This window comes from Oncorhynchus gorbuscha, linkage group LG16 (genome assembly GCF_021184085.1).
Source record: "Oncorhynchus gorbuscha isolate QuinsamMale2020 ecotype Even-year linkage group LG16, OgorEven_v1.0, whole genome shotgun sequence".
Lineage (NCBI taxonomy): Eukaryota > Metazoa > Chordata > Actinopteri > Salmoniformes > Salmonidae > Oncorhynchus > Oncorhynchus gorbuscha.
In genome coordinates this window covers 77,862,897-77,888,135 of record NC_060188.1, presented here as the reverse complement: position 1 = coordinate 77,888,135, position 25,239 = coordinate 77,862,897, and the positions used below count along the sequence as shown (strand labels likewise).

At 44.5% G+C, this 25,239-nt stretch overlaps 1 pseudogene; it reads left to right on the top strand.

Moving 5' to 3' along the window:
- Nucleotides 1–157: 157 nt before the first annotated feature.
- Nucleotides 158–25,000, top strand: LOC124000181 (annotated as a pseudogene).
- Nucleotides 25,001–25,239: the final 239 nt, after the last annotated feature.

The window sequence follows — 25,239 nt, the reverse complement described above, 5'->3', positions numbered from 1 at the left end:
AAATTACATTTTTAATCAAGAGTATGATTAAAACATTTAATTAATATGAAAATAAATAATTGTTGTATTTTTTTGGTTAACATACAGCACAACGTGGTCTAGCCTGCTATAGTGTAGTTTACGTAATTCATTCTTCCGCCCGGCGAAACCTCCACAAACAGAGCCCTGACCAGTAAGCTGCGCGGCTTCGCTAAGTTTTTCGGGACCAGTCGGGACTGCGGGATTTCCAAGACGATCACAGTTCATTGGACTTTTTCACCATGCAATCGTTTGCATTTGATCCATCGAAAACCAGGACAGAGATCAGGACATAGAAGAGTGGGAATACATCGTATCGTGGATCATTATTTTATATTGGTGTAATCGTTTCGTTAGAATAAACTGCTGATGTTTGTGGAAAGTAGGCTACAGAATGCCCACCAGCGGCGATGAGAGAATTAAAGCCAGCGCGTTTATTCCAGTGTCCACCGCTGCCGTACTCCTCGTTGGGTCCACCACTTTATTCTTCGTATTTACGTAAGTTGACCACTATGTCTCCTTCAGGAAAAGTAGTTAAAAACAGACACGAATGTAGGCCTACCCTTTCGAAACTACAGTATACTATTCCATACATGAAGTGGTCTGGAGATTTAAAGAGAATTCAATGGATAAGGCAATGAGCATGCACGTTTACTCCAAACTGTAGCTTTCTACAGGGAAATATTGTGATAAAATAGGTTATGTTGCTCACGCACTATGCAAACTAGTATAAACATTTTACACATTCACATTCGGAATTTAGAACATTCCCCAGTGTTTTTGTAGCGTTCAATCGGACAGAAGTGTAACGATGACACAATTTTTGGGGGTGAGAATAAGCCATTTAGTTTTTTAAAAATCTGGTGTAATTTTATTTGCATATCAATATGCAATATTATTCATAAAACAGTTCAGCAATACTGTACCCAAAGCTGTCCATTAGTAGTTACCAGTGGTGGAGAAATGACCCATTTGTCATAACTTGAATAAAAGTAAAGATACCTTAAATAGAAAATGACTCAAGTAAGACTGAAAAGTCACCCAGTAAAATTCTACTTGAGTAAAAGTCTAAAAGTATTTGGTTTTAAATATACCTAAGTATCAAAAGAAAATGTAATTGGTAAAATATACATAAGTATCAAAGTAAAAGTATATATAATTTCTAATTCTTTATATTAAGCAAGCCTGAAGGCACTATTTTCTCGTTTTTGATTTGTTTACATATAACCAGGAGCACACTCCAACACTCAGACATAATTGACCAAAGAGTCATGTGTGTTTAGTAAGTCAGCCAGATCAGAGGCAGTAGGGATGTCCAGGGAGGGATGTCCTCTTGATAAATGTGTGAATTGGACCATTTTCTTGTACAGCCAACATTCAAAGTGTAACTTTTGGGTGTCAGGGGAAATGTATGGAGTAACAAGTACATTATTATTTTTAGGAATGTAATGAAGTAAAAGTACACTACTTGACCAAAAATATGTGGACACTGCTCGTCGAACATCTCATTTCAACATCATGGGCATTAATATGGAGTTGGTGCCCCCTTTGCTGCTATAACTGCCTCTTCTGGGAAGGCTTTACACTAGATGTGGGAACATTGCTGCAGCCACAAGCGCTTTAGTGAGGTCGGGCACTAATGTTAGGCCATTAGGCCTGGCTCGCAGTCGGCGTTCCAATTCACCAAAAAGATGTTCGATGGGGTTAAGGTCAGGGCTCTGTGCAGGCCAGTCAAGTTCTTCCATGCCAATGTCGATAAACCATTTCTGTATGGACCGTGCTTTGTGCACAGGACATTGTCATGCTGATAAAGGAAAGGGCCTTCCACAAACTGTTGCCACAAAGTTGGAACCACAGAATCGTCTAAAATACCATTGTGTCATTTAGCGTTAAGACTTCCCTTCACTGGCAGTGTTCTGGCATCCACCAAACCCAGATTCATCGTCGGACTGCCAGATGGTGAAGCGTGATTCGTCACTCCAGAGAACACGTTTCCACTGCTCCAGAGTCCAATTGCGGCGAGCTTTACACCACTCCAGCTGATGCTTGGCATTGCGCATGGTGATCTAAGGTTGTGTGCGGCTGCTCAGCCATGGAAACCCATTTCATGACCGAAACAGTTCTTGTGCTGATGTTGCTTCCAGAGGCAGTTTGGAACTCTGTGGTGAGGGCTGCAACTGAGGACAGACGATTTTTTACGTGCTACACACTTCAGCACTCAGCTGTCCCATTCTGTGAGCTTGTGTGCCCTACCATTTCGCGGCTGAGCCGTTGTTGCTCCTGGATGTTTCCACTTCACACTTCACAGCACTTACAGTTGACCGGGGCAGCTCTAGCAGGGCAGTAATTTGACGAGCTGACTTGTTGGAAAGGTCACATCCTATGACAGTGCCACGTTGAAAGTCACTGAGCTCTTCAGTAAGGCTATTGTACTGACAATGTTTGTCTAAGGAGATTGCATGGCGGTGTGCTCAATTTTATACACCTGTCAGCAACAGGTGTGGCTGAAACAGAAACATGCATTTGTATATATAGCGTATAAATTGTCCAAAATATAAATTGTAAAGTACAAGAACCCTCAAAAAAGACTTAAGTAGTACTTTAAGTATTTTTACTCAAGTATTTTACACCACTGGTAGTTACATTTCATTGCCTAATATCATGTTGATCCTCTTAATCTGAGCTACTGCAGGCTATTTGAATTTGGTATAAAAACTATGTTAACTTCTTCCAGAGTGCAATGATGCTGAGAACTTAGAGTCGGGTATATTTCCTAGAAGTCAGACTGGGTCAGTTTAGAGCAAAACGGGTTCCCGAATGAATCCCTTGTATTCTCAAAACTACCTTTTAGTAATGTGAGGATCACTGCCAACATTATGCCCGACTAGCATCACCACCCTGGATGGTTCCGACCTTGAATATGTGGACATCTATAAGTACCTAGGTGTCTGGCTAGACTGCAAACTCTCCTTCCAGACTCATATCAAACATCTCCAATCGAAAATCAAATCAAAAGTCGGCTTTCTATTCCGCAACAAAGCCTCCTTCACTCACGCCGCCAAGCTTACCTTGGTAAAACTGACTATCCTACCGATCCTCGACTTTGGCGATGTCATCTACAAAATGGCTTCCAACACTCTACTCAGCAAACTGGATGCAGTCTATCACAGTGCCATCCGTTTTGTCACTAAAGCACCTTATACCACCCACCACTGCGACTTGTATGCTCTAGTCGGCTTGCCCTCGCTACATATTCGTCGCCAGACCCACTGGCTCCAGGTCATCTACAAGTCCATGCTAGGTAAAGCTCCGCCTTATCTCAGTTCACTGGTCACGATGGCAACACCCATCCGTAGCACGCACTCCAGCAGGTGTATCTCACTGATCATCCCTAAAGCCAACACCTCATTTGGCCGCCTTTCGTTCCAGTACTCTGCTGCCTGTGACTAGAACGAACTGCAAAAATCGCTGAAGTTGGAAACTTTTATCTCCCTCACCAACTTCAAACATCAGCTATCTGAGCAGCTAACCGATCGCTGCAGCTGTACATAGTCTATTGGTAAATAGCCCACCCATTTTCACCTACCTCATTCCCATACTGTTTTTATACTGTTTTTATTTATTTACTTTTCTGTTCTTTTGCACACCAATATCTCTACCTGTACATGATCATCTGATCATTTATCACTCCAGTGTTAATCTGCAAAATTGTAATTATTCGCCTACCTCCTCATGCCTTTTGCACACATTGTATATAGACTCCCCCTTTTTTTCTACTGTGTTATTGACTTGTTAATTGTTTACTCCATGTGTAACTCTGTGTTGTCTGTTCACACTGCTATGCTTTATCTTGGCCAGGTCGCAGTTGCAAATGAGAACTTGTTCTCAACTAGCCTACCTGGTTAAATAAAGGTGAAATATATATATTTTTTTCATTGCTAGTAGTGCCTTGGTGAGTAGACCTAATACCATAACAGCTATTAACTAAGTCCACTGAACCCTGACCCCTGTAGCCAGATATGTCCAAGTTTTCTCCTCTGTTGCTTTTCAAGCAATGTTTCAATTGGGTCCTCTAGCACAGTGATATTCAAAAAAATTCAGCGGGGACCCATTTCTTTCACAATAATTTCTGGGATTCCTATCCCACCACAAATCTAATGACACAAGCTCAAAATCAGTACATTTAGATTTTCACATCAACAAATAACCTTTAATTCATTACACTTTCATCTCTCTTATCAAAATAAAGGGAACCAATAAATACATTTACTGAATAAAAAACATTTGTGTATTGTCCCATAAAAGAAACTACTCTTAATGTTTGGTTCCCTCCCGCAACCCCATCTTTGAATACCAGTGCTCTAGCATATGTGAAAACGAATAACGAGTAAAAAATAACATGGCTATATACAGGGAGTACCAGTACTGAGGCGATCTGTGTAGGGGTACGAGGTAATTGAGGTACCTACACCCTTAGAAAAAAGGATTTCAAAAGGGTTCTTCGGTGGTCCTCATAGGAGAACATTTTTTGGTTCCATGTACAACCCTGAAAACTGATTGGATTTGCTAAAAGTCATCAACGTAGGGGAATTTAATATTTTTCGCCTATCTTAAATCCAATGTCAGGGTGCAATTTTTGGTTGATTTAATATTGAAATCACTTTAGTTGACATCTCAATCAAATGTAAATCAAAAGCGGTGCGGGGGGGCTGCCTTAATTTATGTCATTATCGCCCGGGAGCAGTTGTTTGGGGTTAACTGCCTTGCTCAAGGGCGAACGGCAGGTTTTTTCCAACTTGCCGGATTGGGATTCGAACCAGTGACCTTTCGGTTACTGGCCGGCACAATGCTCTTAAACTCTGTGGTTATTATTGCATATTTCTCTGAAGATTGAAGATCACCAACGAGAGAATATAACTTTCTGAAAACTTTCCCAGTGAGAGATTTCACTATAATAAAGCATAGTGTCAACAGAAAGTATTCAGACCCATTCACTTTTTACGCATTTTGTTACGTTACAGCCTTATTCTAAAATGGATATAAAAAATCCTCAACAATCTACACACAATATCCCATAATGACAAAGTATAAACAGGTTTTTAGAAATGTTTGTAAATGTATTAAGGATAAAAAACAAAAGTACCTTATTTAAGTAAGTATTCAGACCCTTTGCTCTGAGAGTCCAACTGGGGTAAATTCAATTGATTGGACATAATTTGGAAAGGCACACACCTGTCTATATAAGGTCCCACAGTTGACAGTGCATGTCAGAGCAAAAACCAAGCCGTGAGGTTGAAGGAATTGTCCTTAAAGCTCAGAGACAGGATTGTGTCGAGGCACAGAACTGGTGAAGGGTACCAAAAAATGTCTGCGGTATTAATGGTCCCCAAGAACACAGTGGCCTCCATCCTTCTTAAATGGATGAAGTTCGGAACCACCAAGACTCTTCCTAGAGCTGGCCGCCCAGCCAAACTGAGCAATCGGGGGAGGAGGGCCTTGGTCAGGGAGGTGACCAAGAACCCGTTGGTCACTCTGACAGAGCTTTGGAGTTCCTCTGTGGAGATGGGAGAACCTTTCAGAAGGACTGATTGGTGCAGCACTCCACCAATCAGGCCTTTATGGTAGAGTGGCCAGACGGAAGCCACTCCTCAGTAAAAGGCACATAACAGCCCGCTTGCTGTTGTGTGCCCAAAAGGCTATGAGAAACAAGGTTCTCTGGTTTGATGAAACCAAGATTGAACTCTTTGGCCTGAATGCCAAGCGTCACATCTGGAAGAAACCTGGCACTATCCCTACAGTGAAACATGGTGGTGGCAGCAACATGCTGTGGGGATGTTTTCAGCGGCAGGGACTGGGAGACTAGTCAGGATTGAGGCAAAGAATAACGGAGCAAAGTACAGAGAAATCCTTGATAAAAACCTGCTCCAGAGTGCATCATACCCAAGAAGACTCAAGGCTATAATTGCTGCCAAAGGTGCTTCAACAAAGTACTGAGTAAAGAGTCTGAATACTTATGTAAATGTGATATACCCGTTTTTATTTTTTATAAATTAGCAAACATTTCTTAAAACCTGTTTCTGCTTTGTCATTATGGGGTATTGTGAGTAGATAGATGATGGGAAAAACCATTTCATCAATTTTAGAAGAAGGCTGTAACCTAACAACATTTGGAAAAAATAAAGGAGTCTGAATAGTTTCCGAAGGCACTGTATGTCTGAAATTGTCTATTCCATGAACAGCCATTACTCATAGATAAGGTCATGTTGAAACAGAGCAGTCCAGCCCAATCACACAAGCTCTTTGTTTTCCCTTTCACTCAGGAAGCAGTGGAGGCCCATTTCATCAACACTTTGCAGGAAGCACATTTATTTATTTGGACATGACCCCAGATCTTTGGGAACCACCCTTTGCTGTAAATTATATAAATATTTGGCAGCAGCAGAAGAAATGGAATCTGGAGGGACAATATTTTGCCATTACATCATATGTAGACCTACATTACTGTTAGACAGGCCTTTACTGTTAGACAGGCCTTTACTTAGTTCCTTTAAAAGCAGGGATGGACAGATGACAGCTCCTGCCAGTGTCTTGACCAAATACAAGCCCGCCTTAGTACCACTGAGGAAAAGGGACATTGGTTGTCTCCCGTCGTAAAATCAACCTTGGTTCAGCCAAGGGGTGGGGAGGTGAGGGTGAGGGTGCAATTGGGCTCCTCGGGGTTTGTGGTATATGGCTAATATACCACGACTAAGGGCTGTATACAGGCACTCCGTGTTGCGTTTTGCATAAGAACAGCCCTTAGCCGTGGTATATTGGCCATATACCACACCCCCCTCTGGCCTTATTGTATAATTACTCCACGCGAGATGGACATTTGACTTCTGCTTTTATCCTATTCACAAAAGGCATACAAAGGCCAAAGGGCCTTGGATAAAGCTGCAGAATGTCATTTTGTATGTTTGATTGTTGGTGCAGTAGAATTAATGTAGTTTTTTTATAAAGCTAGTTTTATTTTATAAAGCTACATTCATTGGACATTCAAGCATCACTAAACACGTATAGTGTTTGGTACTAAGGGTAGAACCACAAACAAGCAAAGACTCTTACAAATGGTAACGTCAAGGGCGTTTCCTAGTAACAATTTGTCAGTTAATCTCAACATTTAATGTAGCTGAGATGTTGCAGAGTTCTGTACGTAGAAGCCTTCTTGACCTTTCATTCTGAGTTAATTATGGGACCATGTGCAGAGGGGAGGAGGTCAGATATGATACACACCCGTAGTGGGTCAGATATTTATAGAATTACACTCCTCTCTATCCCTCCCCACCCAAACAAACATTTTGTTTTTTTTTTCCCACCTACACATCGATCCCTACACATACAACATTATTATATGTAATAGAAATATGTCGTTGATATTCAAGCCGTAGTTTTTATAGTTCAATGAAGTAGTCTCTCCAAACCATCTTATAACAGTGCTATGTGTTCATTCAGTGTAATCAATTGTGGCTAAAGCCAAGTCATACAGTACCTTCCATAGGTCTGATGATCATACCTTATTCAACATGTCTAACATCCATGAAATGTTAAAGGATCTGTAGTTGTGAGAATCTCTAATGCTCTCCTCTGCTTGCTGCTTGACCGATGCGACAGTGGTGGTGTTGACTCACTGACCAACAGCTGGGCTCTTCTCAGGCATGGCAGTGTGCAGATTGGACAGTCTCAGCACTAGTTTACCCTTCTGGATGATTTAATACAGCTCTGCTGTCTGTTTCATTAGGCGCAGGGCAGGGGCTTGTCTACCCGCCTGGCCACACTGCAGCGTGAGGACCTCTCCATGTGCAGTTGCTCCAGATGGTCACAAACCAATGATGGTCCAAGCAGCAGAGCCACTCATGCAAAGGCTTCCACAGAAATAATCCATTCGATAAGAAAACAATCAGTCGTGGGCCGACCCTCCGCACTCATCCCAAATGAGTTTGACTGATTTCTACTTATTTGAATCCAATATCATTATCTTCCATACTGTGCTCATTTAGTATTTTTAGGTGATGTATCCATTATTTGACAGATGGGTGAAATGGTAGAGGAATCAACCAGATAAATCATTTGTTTTAAAAAGATGAACAGTGCCAGTATACTTATTCCTAATTGCCTTTTGGCTCCTTGTTTTCCCCACTACCCATTGGTCTTGCTGGTATAGGAGGGCATTGAAAGTGGTATGCAGGCACATGAACACCACTCCAGACTGGAGTGGTGTAGCATTTCGCTACACTACAAGCATTTCGCTACACTCGCATTAACATCTGCTAACCATGTGTATGTGACAAATAAAATTTGATTTGATTTAGACTGACTGGGCTTGATCCCTACTATTTAGTGCTGCCCAGCTGGCAGCTACCCCTGAATCTGCCAACTTAATCCACATTTCCTATTTATACTGTAGGGTGGCTAGACTTGCAAGTACAGTATACTGTAGTTATACTGGGACAAGTACAGTATACTGTAGATATACTGGGACAAGTACAGTATGGTCTCTGTGTAGTACAAGGTACAGTATATTGCACATATCCATGTAATCTAGCTCTGTTATGACAATTTAAGTACATCTCAAACATGACAATATTTAGTGAAAAGTTTATTCAGAGAAGATATAGATATGAATCCCCTCCTCCAGTTTTGGGAACCTACTGTTCTGTTCCCCTCATTAATCTGTCTTACTCAGTAGTACAATTAGGTGTTAATCTGTTTCAATGCAGTCAAAAACATCTATATACAGTGGGGCAAAAAAGTATTTAGTCAGCCACCAATTGTGCAAGTTCTCCCACTTAAAAAGATGAGAGGCCTGTAATTTTCATCATAGGTACACTTCAACTATGACAGACAAAATGAGAAAAGAAATCCAGAAAATCACATTGAAGGATTTTTAATTTATTTATTTGCAAATTATGGTGGAAAATAAGTATTTGGTCGCCTACAAACAAGCAATATTTCTGGCTCTCACAGACCTGTAAACTTCTTCTTTAAGAGGCTCCTCTGTCCTCCACTCGTTACCTGTATTTATGGCACCTGTTTGAACTTGTTATCAGTATAAAATACACCTGTCCACAACCTCAAACAGTCACACTCCAAACTCCACTATGGCCAAGACCAAAGAGCTGTCAAAGGACACCAGAAACAAAATTGTTGACCTGCACCAGGTTGGGAAAACTGAATCTGCAATAGGTAAGCAGCTTGGTTTGAAGAAATCAACTGTGGGAGCAATTATTAGGAAATGGAAGACATACAAAACCACTGATAATCTCCCTCGATCTGGGGCTCCACGCAAGATCTCACCCCGTGGGGTGAGTTGGATCACAAGAACAGTGAGCAAAAATCCCAGAACCACACGGGGGGACCTAGTGAATGACCTGCAGAGAGCTGGGACCAAAGTAACAAAGCCTACCATCAGTAACACACTACGCCGCCAGGGAACCAAATCCTGCAGTGCCAGACGTGTCCCCCTGCTTAAACCAGTACATGTCCAGGCCCGTCTGAAGTTTGCTAGAGAGCATTTGGATGATCCAGAAGAGATTGGGAGAATGTCATATGGTCAGATGAAACCAAAATAGAACTTTTTGGTAAAAACTCAACTCGTCGTGTTTGGAGGACAAATAATGCTGAGTTGCAACCAAAGAACAGCATACCTACTATGAAGCATGGGGGTGGAAACATCATGCTTTGAGGCTGTTTTTCTGCAAAGGGACCAGGACAACTGATCCGTGTAAAGGAAAGAATGAATGGGGCCATGTATCGTGAGATTTTGAGTGAAAACCTCCTTCCATCAGCAAGGGCATTGAATATGAAACGTGGCTGGGTCATTCAGCATGACAATGATCCCAAACACACTGCCCGGGCAACAAAGGAGTGGCTTCGTAAGAAGCATTTCAAGGTCCTGGAGTGGCCTAGCCAGTCTCCAGATCTCAACCCCATAGAAAATCTTTGGAGGGAGTTGAAAGTCCGTGTTGCCCAGCAACAGCCCCAAAACATCACTGCTCTAGAGGAGATCTGTATGGAGGAATGGGCCAATATACCAGCATCAGTGTGTGAAAAACTTGTGAAGACTTACAGAAAACGTTTGACCTCTGTCATTGCCAACAAAGGGTATATAACAAAGTATTGAGATAAACTTTTGTTATTGACCAAATACTTATTTTCCACCATAATTTTCTGGATTTTTTTTCTTCTCATTTTGTGTGTCATAGTTGAAGTGTACCTATGATGAAAATTACAGGCCTCTCTCATCTTTTTAACAGGAGGACTTGCGCAATTGGTGGCTGATTAAATACTTTTTTGCCCCACTGTATATTTACACACTATGAGGTTGGAATAATACTGTTAAATTGTGAAAATTATGATAAAGCCTTTTTAGTGTAAGAGCTGTTTGCAAAGACCGACTAAAATGTCAGCCTGTTTTGGTGGAATGGATTTTTGGCCTGCCTGGTGCCATCACCAGGCGATAAATTAGTTTATACATTTACATTACATTTAAGTCATTTAGCAGACGCTCTTATCCAGAGCGACTTACAAATTGGTGCATTCACCTTATGACATCCAGTGGAACAGTCACTTTACAATAGTGCATCTAAAACTTAAGGGGGGGTGAGAGGGATTACTTATCCTATCCTAGGTATTCCTTAAAGAGGTGGGGTTTCATGTGTCTCCGGAAGGTGGGCCAATAATTATAGACCAATAAGAAAGAGAGTTCCAAACATCTCTGCCAATAATGTCTAGTTTTCCGTTTTCCCCTACCCACTCAGACCACTCCTAGACAGTCCTAGCAAAATTCTTGCTTGTGAAATGTCTCTTTCCTAAAGGGCTCTTTTTTTTGTTTTGTTAGTTGCTACCCAGAGATAATTTGATATTGAGATAAAAACTGCTGCGTTGGTCCTTTAAGTAAATCCTTATAGAGGAGCATTACTCTGACAGATCTTCAGACACAGCTGTTTCTCCAGTACATAACTATACTGTACTTGCCTTTGAAGGCTGTTTGTCTTTAAAGGCAGGCATGTCTGTTGCAGCTGTATAGGTGATGGAGTATGTATGGTTTATTTTATTCTATATGCATGGAATGGGGTCTTTTGGGCTATGTGTGCTGCTGGCTGCTGACAGCAGGTTCTGTGTGTTTGGCGTCTGATGCGAGGATGCCACCATTGTGGGCTGGCAAAGTGGTCTGTAATCCAGAGTCCATAATCCTGGGATTATTGGGATTGCAGCTGGCATTTCATTACCAGGCATTCCTTCCGGGGTAACCACCTTCCCCCACACTCTCATCCTAACTGGGGCTGTTCTGTAGGGGTTGGGGATCTTGCATTACGCTGGGCTGGAGCTAGAGCTGGGAAAGCGACTCTAAATTTGGTCAAAATGTTGTCTGTTTCACAGTCACGGTCAGTCTAAAGACATTCCATTGGAGTTCAGTTCACACATACAGTGCATTCAGAAAGTATTCAGACCCCTTAACTTTTTCCACATTTTGTTACGTTACAGCCTTATTCTAAAATTGATCAAATAAAAACATGTCCCTCATCAATCTACACATAATACCCCATAATGTCAAAGCGAAAACAGGTTTTTATATATGTTTGCAAATATATTTGCTATATGACACGAAATTGAGCTCAGGTGCATCCTGTTTCCATTGATCATCCATGAGATGTCTCTACAACTTGATTGAAGTCCACATGTGGTAAATTCCATTGGTTGGACATGATTTGGAAAGGCACCCACCTGTCTATATAAGGTCCCACAGTTGACAGTGCATGTCAGAGCAAAAATCCAGCCATGAGGTCGAAGAACACTGTGGCCGCCATCGTTCTTAAATGGAAAAAGTTTAAAACCACCAAGACTCTTCCTGGAGCTGGCTGACCGGCCAAACTAAGCAATCGGAGGAGAAGGGCCAAGAACCCGATGATCACTCTGACAGAGCTCAGAGTTCCTCTTTGGAGATGGGAGAACCTTCCAGAAGGACAAACATTTCTGCAGCACTCCATCAATCAGGCCTTTATGGTAGAGTGGCCAGACGGAAGCCACTCCTCAGAAAAAGGCACATGACAGCCCATTTGGAGTTTGCCAAAAGGCACCTAAAGGACTCTCAGACCATGAGAAACAAGATTGAATTCTGTAATGTGAATGTCACATGGAGGAAACCAGGCATTACTCATCACCTGCCCAATACCATCCCTATAGTGAAGCAAGGTGGTGGCAGCATCATGCTGTTGGGATGTTTTTCAGCGGTAGAGACTGGAAGACTAGTCAGGATTGAGGGAAAGATGAATGGAACAAAGTACAGAGTCATACCCAATAAGACTCGAGGCTGTAATCGCTGCCAAAGGTGTTTCAACAAAGTACTGAGTAAAGGGTCTGAATACTTATGTAAATGTGATGTTTATTTTTATACATTTGCAAAAGTGTCTAAAAACCTGTTTTTGCTTTGTCATTATGGGGTATTGTGTGTAGATTGATGAGGGTGAAAACAACGATTTAATCAACTTTAGAATAAGGCTTTAACGCAACAAAATCTGGAAAAGGGGAAGGGTTCTGAATACCTTCCAAATGCACTGTACATGTTCTGCCCTCGTCACATCCTGACCCTTGACATTTGCAGCTTTGGGTCATGTGGGGTGGAGGAGCCGTCCAGTTTCTGTTTTCACACTGATCACGGTCCTGAACGGTCACTGTTACATTCATGGTCATTAATACACAGTCTGCACTTCAATGGCATACCACACTACTGCTGTTGTTATTGTCCCTAAAAATAAAATACCCACAGGAAGGAGATGCTAATACCAGTTGTGATAATGTAAGAGGCCCAAAGTTTTTCAAGATAAAATCTTCACAGCAGCATGGCTTTGAACTCAATTTCACTGTACAATACATTTGTTCTTAAAATGAAGATGATGCATAGGTTACTCATGCTGAAATGTAATCATTATACTGTAATTCACTGTGCCTTTTCTCTGTGTCTCCTTCAGGAACCCTGATTAATGTACAGAGCCTCTATTTCATCTCACGCTGTAGATATATAATCATGGAATCCTCACAGCAAATCTAATTCTCTAGTTTTAAACTTATTTGCTTTATGGCAGTGCAAACAGAAGTTCGAGATCTGAATTTGGCATTGCCGAGTTCGGAAACTAGTGTATGTTTCGGACAGTAAAACAATATAAATATAAATGTATTAAATGACATTGTCCTGCTGAGGCAACCAAATATTTATGATAATGACTGTTGATTTATTCTTACACTGAGCCAGAGAGCTATAGATTTATGCCCCTTTGAACACATTCAACCTAGGTCTATTACTGTGTGTGTGCTGTGTATATACTGTGAGTGTAATGTGTGTATACTGTGTGTGTGCTGTGTGTGTACTGTGAGTATAATGTGTGTGTACTGTGTGTGTGCTATGTGTATACTGTGAGTGTAATGTGTGTGTACTGTGTGTGTGCTGTGTGTATACTGTGAGTGTAATGTGTGTGTACTGTGAGTGTAATGTGTGTATACTGTGAGTGTAATGTGTGTATACTGTGAGTGTAATGTGTGTATACTGTGAGTGTAATGTGTGTATACTGTGCGTGTACTGTGTGTATACTGTGAGTGTAATGTGTGTGTGCTGTGTGTATACTGTGAGTGTAATGTGTGTGTACTGTGTGTGTGCTGTGTGTATACTGTGAGTGTAATGTGTGTGTACTGTGTGTGTGCTGTGTGTATACTGTGAGTGTAATGTGTGTGTACTGTGTGTGTGCTGTGTGTATACTGTGAGTGTAATGTGTGTATACTGTGAGTGTAATGTGTGTGTACTGTGAGTGTAATGTGTGTATACTGTGAGTGTAAGTGTGTATACTGTGTGTGTGCTGTGTGTATACTGTGAGTGTAATGTGTGTATACTGTGAGTGTAATGGGTGTGTACTGTGAGTGTAATGTGTGTGTACTGTGAGTGTAATGTGTGTGTACTGTGAGGGTAATGTGTGTATACTGTGAGTGTAATGTGTGTATACTGTGAGTGTAATGTGTGTGTACTGTGAGTGTAATGTGTGTATACTGTGTGTGTGCTGTGTGTATACTGTGAGTGTAATGTGTGTATACTGTAAGTGTAATGTGTGTGTACTGTGTGTGTGCTGTGTGTATACTGTGAGTGTAATGTGTGTGTACTGTGAGTGTAATGTGTGTATACTGTGAGTGTAATGTGTGTATACTGTGAGTGTAATGTGTGTATACTGTGAGTGTAATGTGTGTATACTGTGCGTGTAATGTGTGTATACTGTGAGTGTAATGTGTGTATACTGTGAGTGTGTGTGTATACTGTGAGTGTAATGTGTGTATACTGTGTGCTGTGTGTATACTGTGAGTGTAACTGTGTGTGTAATGTGTGTGTGTGTGTAATGTGTGTATACTGTGAGTGTAATGTGTGTATACTGTGAGTGTAATGTGTGTACTGTGAGTGTAATGTGTGTATACTGTGAGTGTAATGTGTGTATACTGTGTGTGTGCTGTGTGTATACTGTGAGTGTAATGTGTGTATACTGTGAGTGTAATGTGTGTGTACTGTGAGTGTAATGTGTGTGTACTGTGAGTGTAATGTGTGTGTACTGTGAGTGTAATGTGTGTGTACTGTGAGGGTAATGTGTGTATACTGTGTGTGTGCTGTGTGTATACTGTGAGTGTAATGTGTGTGTATACTGTGAGTGTAATATGTGTGTACTGTGAGTGTAATGTGTGTGTACTGTGAGTGTAATGTGTGTGTACTGTGAGTGTAATCTGTGTACTGTGAGTGCAATGTGTGTGTACTGTGAGTGTAATGTGTGTGTACTGTGAGTGTAATGTGTGTGTATTGTGAGTCCACTGATCTGCATCTTGTCTTTGTCCCAGGTGCCCGTGGCTGGCAGTGACTGTGTCAACCTACGTACCACCATGCAGTGCCATCCTGTTCTTCCTTGTCTTGGCCAACTTCACCATGGCAACCTTTATGGATGCAGGCGTTCTCCCCATGGGTGAATAACTACTATACTATGCACAAGTCTATTCAGTACTGTAAATTACAGTTGGTGGGCATGTAGTTGTTCAACTGTATTGAATTATTGTCTACTAGTTATAACATACTAGCTAGTGCATTGGATTTATTCTTGAATAGAATGATAAACTACACCAGATGTACACTACCATTCAAAAGTTTGGGGTCACATAGAAAAGTCCTTGTTGTTGAAAGAAAAGCACATTTTCTGTCCGTTAAAATAACATCATATTGATCAGAAATACAATGTAGACATTGTTAATGTTGTAAATGACTATTGTAGCTGGAAACGGCTGATTCTTTATGGAATATCTACATAGGCGTACAGAGGCCCATTATCAGCAACCATCACTCCTGTGTTCCAATGGCACGTTTAGCACGTGTTAGCTAATCCAAGTTGATCATTTTAAAAGGCTAATTGATCGTTAGAAAACCCTTTTGCAATTATGTTAGCACAGCTGAAAACTGTTGTTCTGATTTAAGAAGCAATAAAACTGTCCTTCTTTAGACCAGTTGAGTATCTGGAGCATCAGCATTTGTGGGTTCGATTACAGGCTCAAAATGGCCAGAAACAAAGCCCTGGACTGGAGACCCTCTCTGCATGCCCAGGACTGGGGACCCTCGCTGCAGGCACAGGACTTACCAGGCTGGGGAGACCAACTGGAGGCCTGGTCCGTGGAGCAGGCACAGGATGAACCAGGCTGTGGGGGAGCACTGGATTCAGCTTTGGCCCACTCTTCCAGGCTGAATGCCCACTTTAGCCCGGCACCTCCAGAGCACAGGCACAGGTCGAACCGGGCTGTGGGGGAGCACTGGAGATCTGGTGCTTATAACTTGCACTGCTCTTCCAGGCTGAATGCCCACTTTAGCCCGGCACCTCCAGAGCACAGGCACAACCGGGCTGTGGGGGAGCACTGGAGATCTGGTGCTTAGAACTTGCACTGCTCTTCATGGCTGGAGGCCCACTTTTTAAATGTATATATATATTTTTTTAAACCTTTATTTAACTAGGCAAGTCAGAACAAATTCTTATTTTCAATGACGGCCTAGGAACAGTGGGTTAACTGCCTGTTCAGGGGCAGAACGACAGATTTGTACCTTGTCAGCTCGGGGGTTTGAACTTGCAACCTTCTGGTTACTAGTCCACCGCTCTAACCACTAGGCTACCCTGCCGCCCACTTTAGCCTGGCACGTGCGGAGCGCAGGCACAGGACTCACTGAGCTGTCACAGCGCACCGGAGACACAGTGCGCAGAGCCGGCGCAGGATACCCTGGCACGAACCGGAGACCAAGAGCGCTGAGCTGGCACAATCTGCCCTGGCTGGATCCCCACTCTAGCGTGGCACTTGCGTAGAGCTGGCTCCGAGCGCACCTGGCTGTGCACGTGCACTGGAGACACCGTGCGTGCGCTTTACTGCAAAACACGGTGCCTGACCAGTACCACGCTACTTGCCGTGAGTTAGCTCCGCCAACCTCCCCTTGTGGCCCTCCCCCAATTTTGGGGGGGAGTGGCTTCTCTGACTTCCGTCGATGGCTTGCCTCCTCATATCGTCGCCGCTCCTCCTTCGCTACCTCTATCTCTTTCTTTGGACGGCGATATTCTCCAGCCTGCGTCCAGGGTCCTTTACCGTCCAGGATCTCTTCCCACATCCACTCATCCTGTCCAAGCTGCTTGGTCCATCTTTGGTGGGATGTTCTGTTACGCTCGTCGAAATGATCGTAACGGCCTCCCGGGTGGCGCAGTGGTTAAGGACGCTGTCCTGCAGCGCCAGCTGTGCCACCAGAGACTCTGGTTTCGCACCCAGGCTCTGCCGTAACTAGCCGCAACCGGGAGGTCCGTGGGGCGACGCACAATTGGCCTAGCGTCGTCCGGGTTAGGGAGGGTTTGGCCGGTAGGGAAATCCTTGTCTCATCGCGCACCAGTGACTCCTGTGGCAGGCCGGGCGCAGTGCTAACCAAGGTTGCCAGGTGCACAGTGTTTCCTCCGACACATTGGTGCAGCTGGCTTCCGGGTTGGATGGCGGGAGTTGAAGCGATGAGACAAGATAGTAGCTACTGAAAACAATTGGATATGACGAAAAAGGGGTAAAATTTAAAAATAATAATAATAATCGGACCAAGGTACAGCGTGGTCGGCATACATTTTATCTGAACACCTAAAAACAACAAAAGGAAAATGAACGTAACATTCAGTAGGCTACACAGAGCACCCCTCACAGAACATCCCACAAGTACGATTCCCAATCAAAGACAACGATAGACAGCTGTCCCTGATTGAGAACCATATCCGGCCAAAATAAAGAACATAGATTTTCCCACCCGAGTCACACCCTGACCAACCAAACATAGAGAATAAAAAGATCTCTGCGGTCAGGGCGTGACAAACGTCAACAGTGAAGAGGTGACTCTGGGATGCTGGCCTTGTAGGCAGAGTTACAAATGAAAAAGCCATATCTCAGACTTGCCAATAAAAATAAAAGATTAAGATGGGCAAAAGAACACAGACACTGGACAGAGGAACTCTGCCTAGAATGCCAGCATCCCGGAGTCGCCTCTTCACTGTTGACTTTGAGACTGGTGTTTTGCGGCTACTATTGAATGAATCCTGCCAGTTGAGGCCTTGTGAGGCATCTGTTTTTCAAACTAGACACTCTAATGTATTTGACCTCTTGCTCAGTTGTGCACCGGGGCCTCCCACTCTTCTTTCTATTCTCGTTAGAGCCAGTTTGCGCTGTTCTGTGAAGGGAGTAGTACACAGTGTTGTACAAGATCTTCCGTTCCTTGGCAATTTCTTGCATGGAATAGCCTTAATTTCTCAGAACAAGAATAGACTGACGAGTTTCAGAAGAAAGGTGTCATGTTTTGTCATTAATTATCATGTCTTGTCCCTGTGCTTCCCCTTCTATTCGTTTCCCTCTGCTGGTCTTATTAGGTTCTTTCCCTCTTTCTATCCCTCTCTCTCCCCCTCCCTCTCTCACTCTCTCGCTCTCTCTTCTCTCTATCGTTCCGTTCCTGCTCCCAGCTGTTCCTATTCCCCTAATCAATCATTTAGTCTTCCCACACCTGTTCCCGATCCTTTTCCCTGATTAGAGTCCCTATTTCTCTCCTTGTTTTCCGTACCTGCCCTGTCGGATCCTTGTCTATATTCACCGTGCTGTGTCTATGTTTTGCCCTGTCGTGTCGTGTTTCCCTCAGATGCTGCGTGGTGAGCAGGTGTCTGAGTCTGCTAGGTTCAAGTGCCTTCCCGAGGCAACCTGCAGTTCTTGATCATGTCTCCAGTCTGTTCTCGTCTTTACGAGTAGTATTATGCCTTTTGTTTTGTTAAGTATCTTACTGGATTAAAAACTCTGTTTTCGCCAAGTCGCTTTTGGGTCCTCATTCACCTGCATGACAAAAGGGCTTTGTTTCTGGCCATTTTGAGTCTGTCATCGAACCGACAAATGCTGATGCTCCAGATACTCAACTTGTCTAAAGAGGGCCAGTTTTATTGCTTCTTTAATCAGAACAACACATTTCAGCTGTGCTAACATAATTGCAAAGGGGTTTTCTAATGAACAATGAGCCTTTTAAAATTATAAACTTGGATTAGCTAACACAACGTGAGATTGGAACACAGGAGTTGCTGATAATGGGCCTCTGTACGCCTATGTAGATATTCCATAAAATAATAATCAGTTTCCAACTACGATAGTCATTTACAACATTAACCATGTCTACATTGTATTTCTGATCAATTTTATTTTATTTTAATGGACAAAAATGTGCTTTTCCTTCAAAAACAAGGACATTTCTAATGACCCCAAACTTTCGAACGGTAGTGTATGTCTAGTGTTACTCCACTCCCAGTGTTGTGCCATTGATCTGAAGTTCATGTTGAGGTGTGTGTTTGTGTTTCAGCTAATGAGGACGAGGACGAGAACAAGGATGATGACCTCCGCGCTCCGCTCTACAAGAATGTGGATGTGAAGGGTGTCCAGGTCAGGCTGAAGTGGTGTGCCTCCTGCCACTTTTACAGACCTCCACGATGCTCCCACTGCAGTGTCTGTGACCACTGTGTAGAGGTGAGAGGGAGGTGAGAGAGGGAGGGAGAGGGAGGTGAGAGAGGGAGGGAGAGGGAGGTGAGAGAGGGAGAGGGAAGGAGGAGAAAGGGAGGACGGGTTAGGAAGTGATAAAGGGAGAGAGGGAGGAAAGGGAGACAGAACAAGCAAGGGGTAGTGGAGAGGGGGAGGACGGGGTTTCGGGGGAGAGAGAGGAAGGGGTGGTGGGGAGGAAGGGTTGGTGGAGAAGGGGAGGAAGGGTTGGTGGAGAAGGGGAGGAAGGGTTGGTGGAGAAGGGGAGGAAGGGGTGGTGTGGAGGAAGGGTTGGTGGAGAAGGGGAGGAAGGGGTGGTGGGGAGGAAGGGTTGGTGGAGAAGGGGAGGAAGGGGTGGTGTGGAGGAAGGGTTGGTGGAGAAGGGGAGGAAGGGGTGGAGAAGGGGAGGAAGGGGTGGTGGGGAGGAGAGGGGGAGAAAGGGGTGGTGGGGAGGAAGGGTTGGTGGAGAAGGGGAGGAAGGGGTGGTGGGGGAGAAAGGGGTGGTGGGGAGGAAGGGTTGGTGGAGAAGGGGAGGAAGGGTTGGTGGAGAAGGGGAAGAAGGGGTGGTGGGGAGGAAGGGTTGGTGAAGAAGGGGAGGAAGGGGTGGTGCGGAGGAGAGGGAGAGAAAGGGGTGGTGGGGAGGAAGGGTTGGTGTAGAAGGGTAGGAAGGGGTGGTGTGGAGGAGAGGGGGAGAAAGGGGTGGTGGGGAAGAAGGGTTGGTGGAGAAGGGTAGGAAGCGGTGGAGGAGAGGGTGATGAGGGAAGGTGGACGGAGGGGAGGGAGGGTGTGCTGTAGTTGTTGAGGGGGAGGGTGGGTCTGAGTAGGGTCAATAGTCAAATCAAATCAAATTGATTTGTCACATACACATGGTTAGCAGATGTTAATGCGAGTGTAGCGAAATGCTTGTGCTTCTAGTTCTGACAATGCAGTAATAACCAACGAGTAATCCAACCAAACAATTCCAAAACTACTGTCTCATACACACAAGTGTAAAGGGATAAAGAATATGTACATAAAGATATGAATGAGTGATCGTACAGAACGGCATAGGCAAGATGTAGTAGATGGTATCGAGTACAGTATATACATATGAGATGAGTAATGTAGGGTATGTAAACAAAGTGGCATAGTTTAAAGTGACTAGTGATATATGTATTACATAAAGATGCAGTAGATGATATAGAGTACAGTATATACATATACATATGAGATGAATAATGTAGGGTATGTAAACGTTATATTGAGTAGCTTTGTTTAAAGTGGCTAGTGATATATTTTCCATCAATTTCCATCAATTCCCATTATTAAAGTGGCTGGAGTTGAGTCAGTGTGTTGGCAGCACTCAATGTTAGTGGTGGCTGTTTAGCAGTCTGATGGCCTTGAGATAGAAGCTGTTTTTCAGTCTCTCGGTCCCAGCTTTGATACACCTGTACTGACCACGCCTTCTGGATGATAGCGGGGTGAACAGGCAGTGACTCGGGTGGTTGTTGTCCTTGATGATCTTTATGGCCTTCCTGTGACATCGGGTGGTGTAGGTGTCCTGGAGGGCAGGTAGTTTGCCCCCGGTGATGCGTTGTGCAGACCTCACTACCCTCTGGAGAGCCTTACGGTTGTGGGCGGAGCAGTTGCCGTACCAGGCGGTGATACAGCCCGACAGGATGCTCTTGATTGTGCATCTGTAGAAGTTTGTGAGTGCTTTTGGTGACAAGCCGTATTTCTTCAGCCCCCCCCCCGGTTGAAGAGGCGCTGCTGCGCCTTCTTCACGATGCTGTCTGTGTGGGTGGACCAATTCAGTTTGTCTGTGATGTGTGTGTGGCTGTAGGGTAATGGTGGATGGGGGAGAGAGAATGATGGAGGGATAGAGGGGAGGGGTGAGAGAGAATGATGGAGGGGTGAGAGAGAATGATGGAGGGATAGAGGGGGAAGGGTGAGAGAGAATGATGGAGGGATAGAGGGGGAGGGGTGAGAGAGAATGATGGAGGGATAGAGGGGGAGGGGTGAGAGAGGGATCACATTAATCAGGTTAATCCCTTTCCCCCAATCCTTTATTGTCCCTGGAGCAGAGAGAGATATTTAAAAGGGTTGGGACAATCTGTGTGTGTACACTGAGGTATATTAAGACAGCTAAGTGCATATCAACATTTGTATGATATTTGACTTCTGATGATAATGTTTTTTCATTGTCCAATCATTATCAATACCATGTGTAAGTGGCTAGCTAGACCACTCCAAAATACTGTTTGTAGCATGGATACACAATGTTGGACAGAGTCATGTAAAGTAGGCTGCTACAATATGTTGTCATAATTCTCAGTGATTGAATGTTTTATCTAATGTTTTATTCCATTGTGTCATAATCGCATGCAGGACTTTGACCACCACTGTCCCTGGGTGAACAACTGTATCGGGAGGCGGAACTACCGCTACTTCTTCCTGTTTCTGCTGTCACTCACGATGCACATGGTGGGTGTGTTCTCCGGTGGCCTGCTCTACATTCTACACCATCAGGAAGACCTGTTGAAGCTGCACTGTACTGTCACGTATCCTTACTTACACACACTCTGTGTGCTCTGTGTGCTGTGTGTGTGTGTGTGTGTGTGTGTGTGTGTGTGTGTGTGTGTGTGTGTGTGTGTGTGTGTGTGTGTGTGTGTGTGTGTGTGTGTGTGTGTGTGTGTGTGTGTGTGTGTGTGTGTGTGTGTGTGTGTGTGTGTGTGTGTGTGTGTGTGTGTGTGTGTGTGTGTTCATTCATTTGCAAAGCTTCCTAAAGAGAGCTGTTGAGTCTCCTTTACTGCTTCGTCCAGCTTGGTGGTGATGAGTGTATCAGGCCTGTTCTTCATTCCTGTCCTGGGCCTCACAGGGTTCCACCTCTACCTGGTGTCTAGGGGCCGAACCACCAATGAACAGGTCAGACAAACCCTGGGCTGTACTTCATTCCATGTTACTCATGCTTTTAAATGACTAGATAAAAGGTTTCTGTACTATATAATGGGGTGACTCCAGGTTGAGTCCTCACTTTAATTAGGAAATTGTTGGTTACTTTTTCACAGGTTACTGGGAAGTTTCAAGGAGGGGTCAACCCTTTCACTCTAGGTTGCTGTGGCAACTTGGAGTATCTCATATGTAGTCCCATCTCTCCAAAGTAAGAAACATTTCATGTTTTATGTAAACATCATGTACAGTATAATATATTGTAAACAGACCCTAAATTGGAGCTCATTAACTCATCTATTTGCTTGGACATTACCAGGTATACAGCGAGGCCCATTAAGAAATCAGCAGTTCGCATCATGCCTCCTTTCCTGAAACCAGAGACTGACAGACAGATCCCAATTATTAGGGTCAGGGATAACGGTGTCCAGCATCATGATCTCCAAAGTAAGGTAAGTCTGTCCACCCCAAATACCCTCAGTAGGGAAGATCCCCTATTCATACACGCACGCACACACACACACACACACACACACACACACACACACACACACACACACACACACACACACACACACACACACACACACACACACACACACACACACACACACACACACACACACACACACACACACACACACACACACACACACACACACAGCATCGTTATTAGACTTCATCAGCAGATCATAAATAATGAACTGTGTTTCCTTCTCTTCCTCTCTCAGCGCCCGTCTGCTGACGGAATGGACGAGCCAGATATTAAACACCTGAACACCCCACCCCCACTGCACCCCAAACCAGACCCCAACCTGCTGAAGAGCCACTTAGCCGCCCTAGAGGGTAGGGTCACGTTACTAATCTGACAAACAAGCATACAGTACCTGTATTTATGCACCCCGTATTATAGATGACTTGAGGAAATAATCATGAAGAAACTTGAAACAGTCCAGAAACCCCTCAAACGGTCATCCACTGCTCTCAACACTGCATCATGTTGGTGACATTATTTCATGTACCATGAAAGGCTTGTGTTAGATTCCACATACATTACTGTCTCTCTCTGGACTAGCTCAGTCCCACTAGATACGATTGTCATTTATTTCACATTTATTTTGGTGAATATTAATCCTCTTTCCTCTGTGTTTCAGTTCCAGAGAGTAGTCTTCATCCCAAACCATTGAGCCCTCCCACTGGGCAGATCCTGCAGCAGCTCAGGCCAGCACCGCAGTCCCCCACCAAGCCAACACCCCCCTTATCTGTCCAACAGGTCAGTCATATCATTCGCAATAATGACATCAGATACACTGTGCAGCCGTTTTCACAGATCGTGGTTGTGGTTTGAGAGCTCTCTGACGGTCTGTTCTATGTTGTGGTTACGTCTAGGTGGCACCAGAGCAACAGGGGGGCAGCAGTAGAGGTCATTACTTGTCATCAGAACCCATCCTGGCCAGAGTGGACCAGCAGCTACCCTTCCAGTCGGGTCCCATGTCCTCTCCACACCAGCTCAACTCTCTCACCCTTAACTCCCGTTTCCTCACCCATAAACACGCCTATAGACATGGAAACAAGTTGCCGGCCTTGCACTCAGAGGGTCTGATCTCCCACCAGGTGTCTCCGGGCGGGTTCCCCCCTCACAACCCCCTGTCCAGCCGCAGCAGCTTCTCCTACAGCAACCTGGTGAACCCAGGTGACCCTAACTACCTGCCCCAGCGAGGGGGACCGCCACTTCACTACCACCCCCAATTCTTGACCCTGGGCCTCGATGGCAGTGTGCTGCAGGGGTCCCCTTCACGTGCCTACAGCCCCGTGTTCATGGGGGTCAGCAGACAATCTCCCCAGACAAGGGACACTTTACCCAGGGACCCCTCTCTATGGGACGTCACCCCTCAGGCCCTGATGCACAGGGACCTCTCCCCACAGACCTCGATCCATCGGGAGGCCTCTCCGATCCGCTACGATAACCTCTCCAAGTCCATCATGGCCTCCATTAAGGAGCGGCAGGAGATGGAGGCGAAGGACAGGATGCTGCGGATGAAGGCCAGGTCCCAGGCCCTATATGGCTGCCCAGACATGGGGGTCTACGACATCCCCAGCAGACGCAGCCTCCCTGCAGACAGCATGCGCCCCCGGGTTCCCGCGCCCCCACCCCGCCCTCATACGGCTCCAGGGAGTTCATGATGAGCACAGGTATTTTGGGGTACGCAGGTACGAGGTCGCCCCTCTCCAGCGCCTCATCATCCTCTCTGACCCGAGCCCCCAGGACTTCCAGCTCCCCACTGCAGAGCAACAGTAGCCTACAGAGTAATGGTCGTTCACCCTCCCCATCTTACCTCCCCCCAGACTGGCAGGCCAAGCCCTCACCCTCCTTCTCCACCCTTCCCCACTCCTCCTCCTCTTCCTCTGCCCCATGCATCCCCCCAAAATGCCCCTCACTCATATGCGCCATGGAGGGCAAGGACTCAGCACCCCTGGCTCTATCCAAGTAGGAAACACTAAGTCTTCTTGAGGGTGTATGCAGCCAGTCAGCCACACCACTCTGCAGTGTTAGCCTGTATATCCACAACTTCCCAGCACGGTGTAAGTGTGTCTGTGTGGGAGTCGAGAGGACATCAATATGCAGTTATGGGAATAATTTTGTACAGATATTTATACTTGGTCCTCTTGCTAGACAACGTTGTGTTTTGAACCAACACCATATGCAGATATCTGATTCTCAGGACAGTGGCCAATTGGCAGACAGTTGTGCCTCCTCATGTAGTCAAAGGAACCAATAAGCTCAAGTAGAACAGAGTTCAGAATACTTATCTTTGATTGTTGATATACAGTACCAGTCAAAAGTTTGGACACACCTACTCATTCAAGTGTTTTTCTTTATTTTGACTATTTTCTACATTGTAGAATAATAGTGAAGACATCGAAACTATGAAATAACACAAATCAAATCAAATCAAATCAAATGTTATTTGTCACATACACATGGTTAGCAGATGTTAAATGCGAGTGTAGCGAAATGCTTGTGCTTCTAGTTCAGAGCTTACAAATTGATTCAATAGTGCTTCATCTAAATATTTTAAGACAATGCAGTGATAACCAACAAGTAATCTAACTAATAATTCCAAAACTACTGTCTTATACACAGTGTAAATGGGGATAAATCCAGGAACATGTACA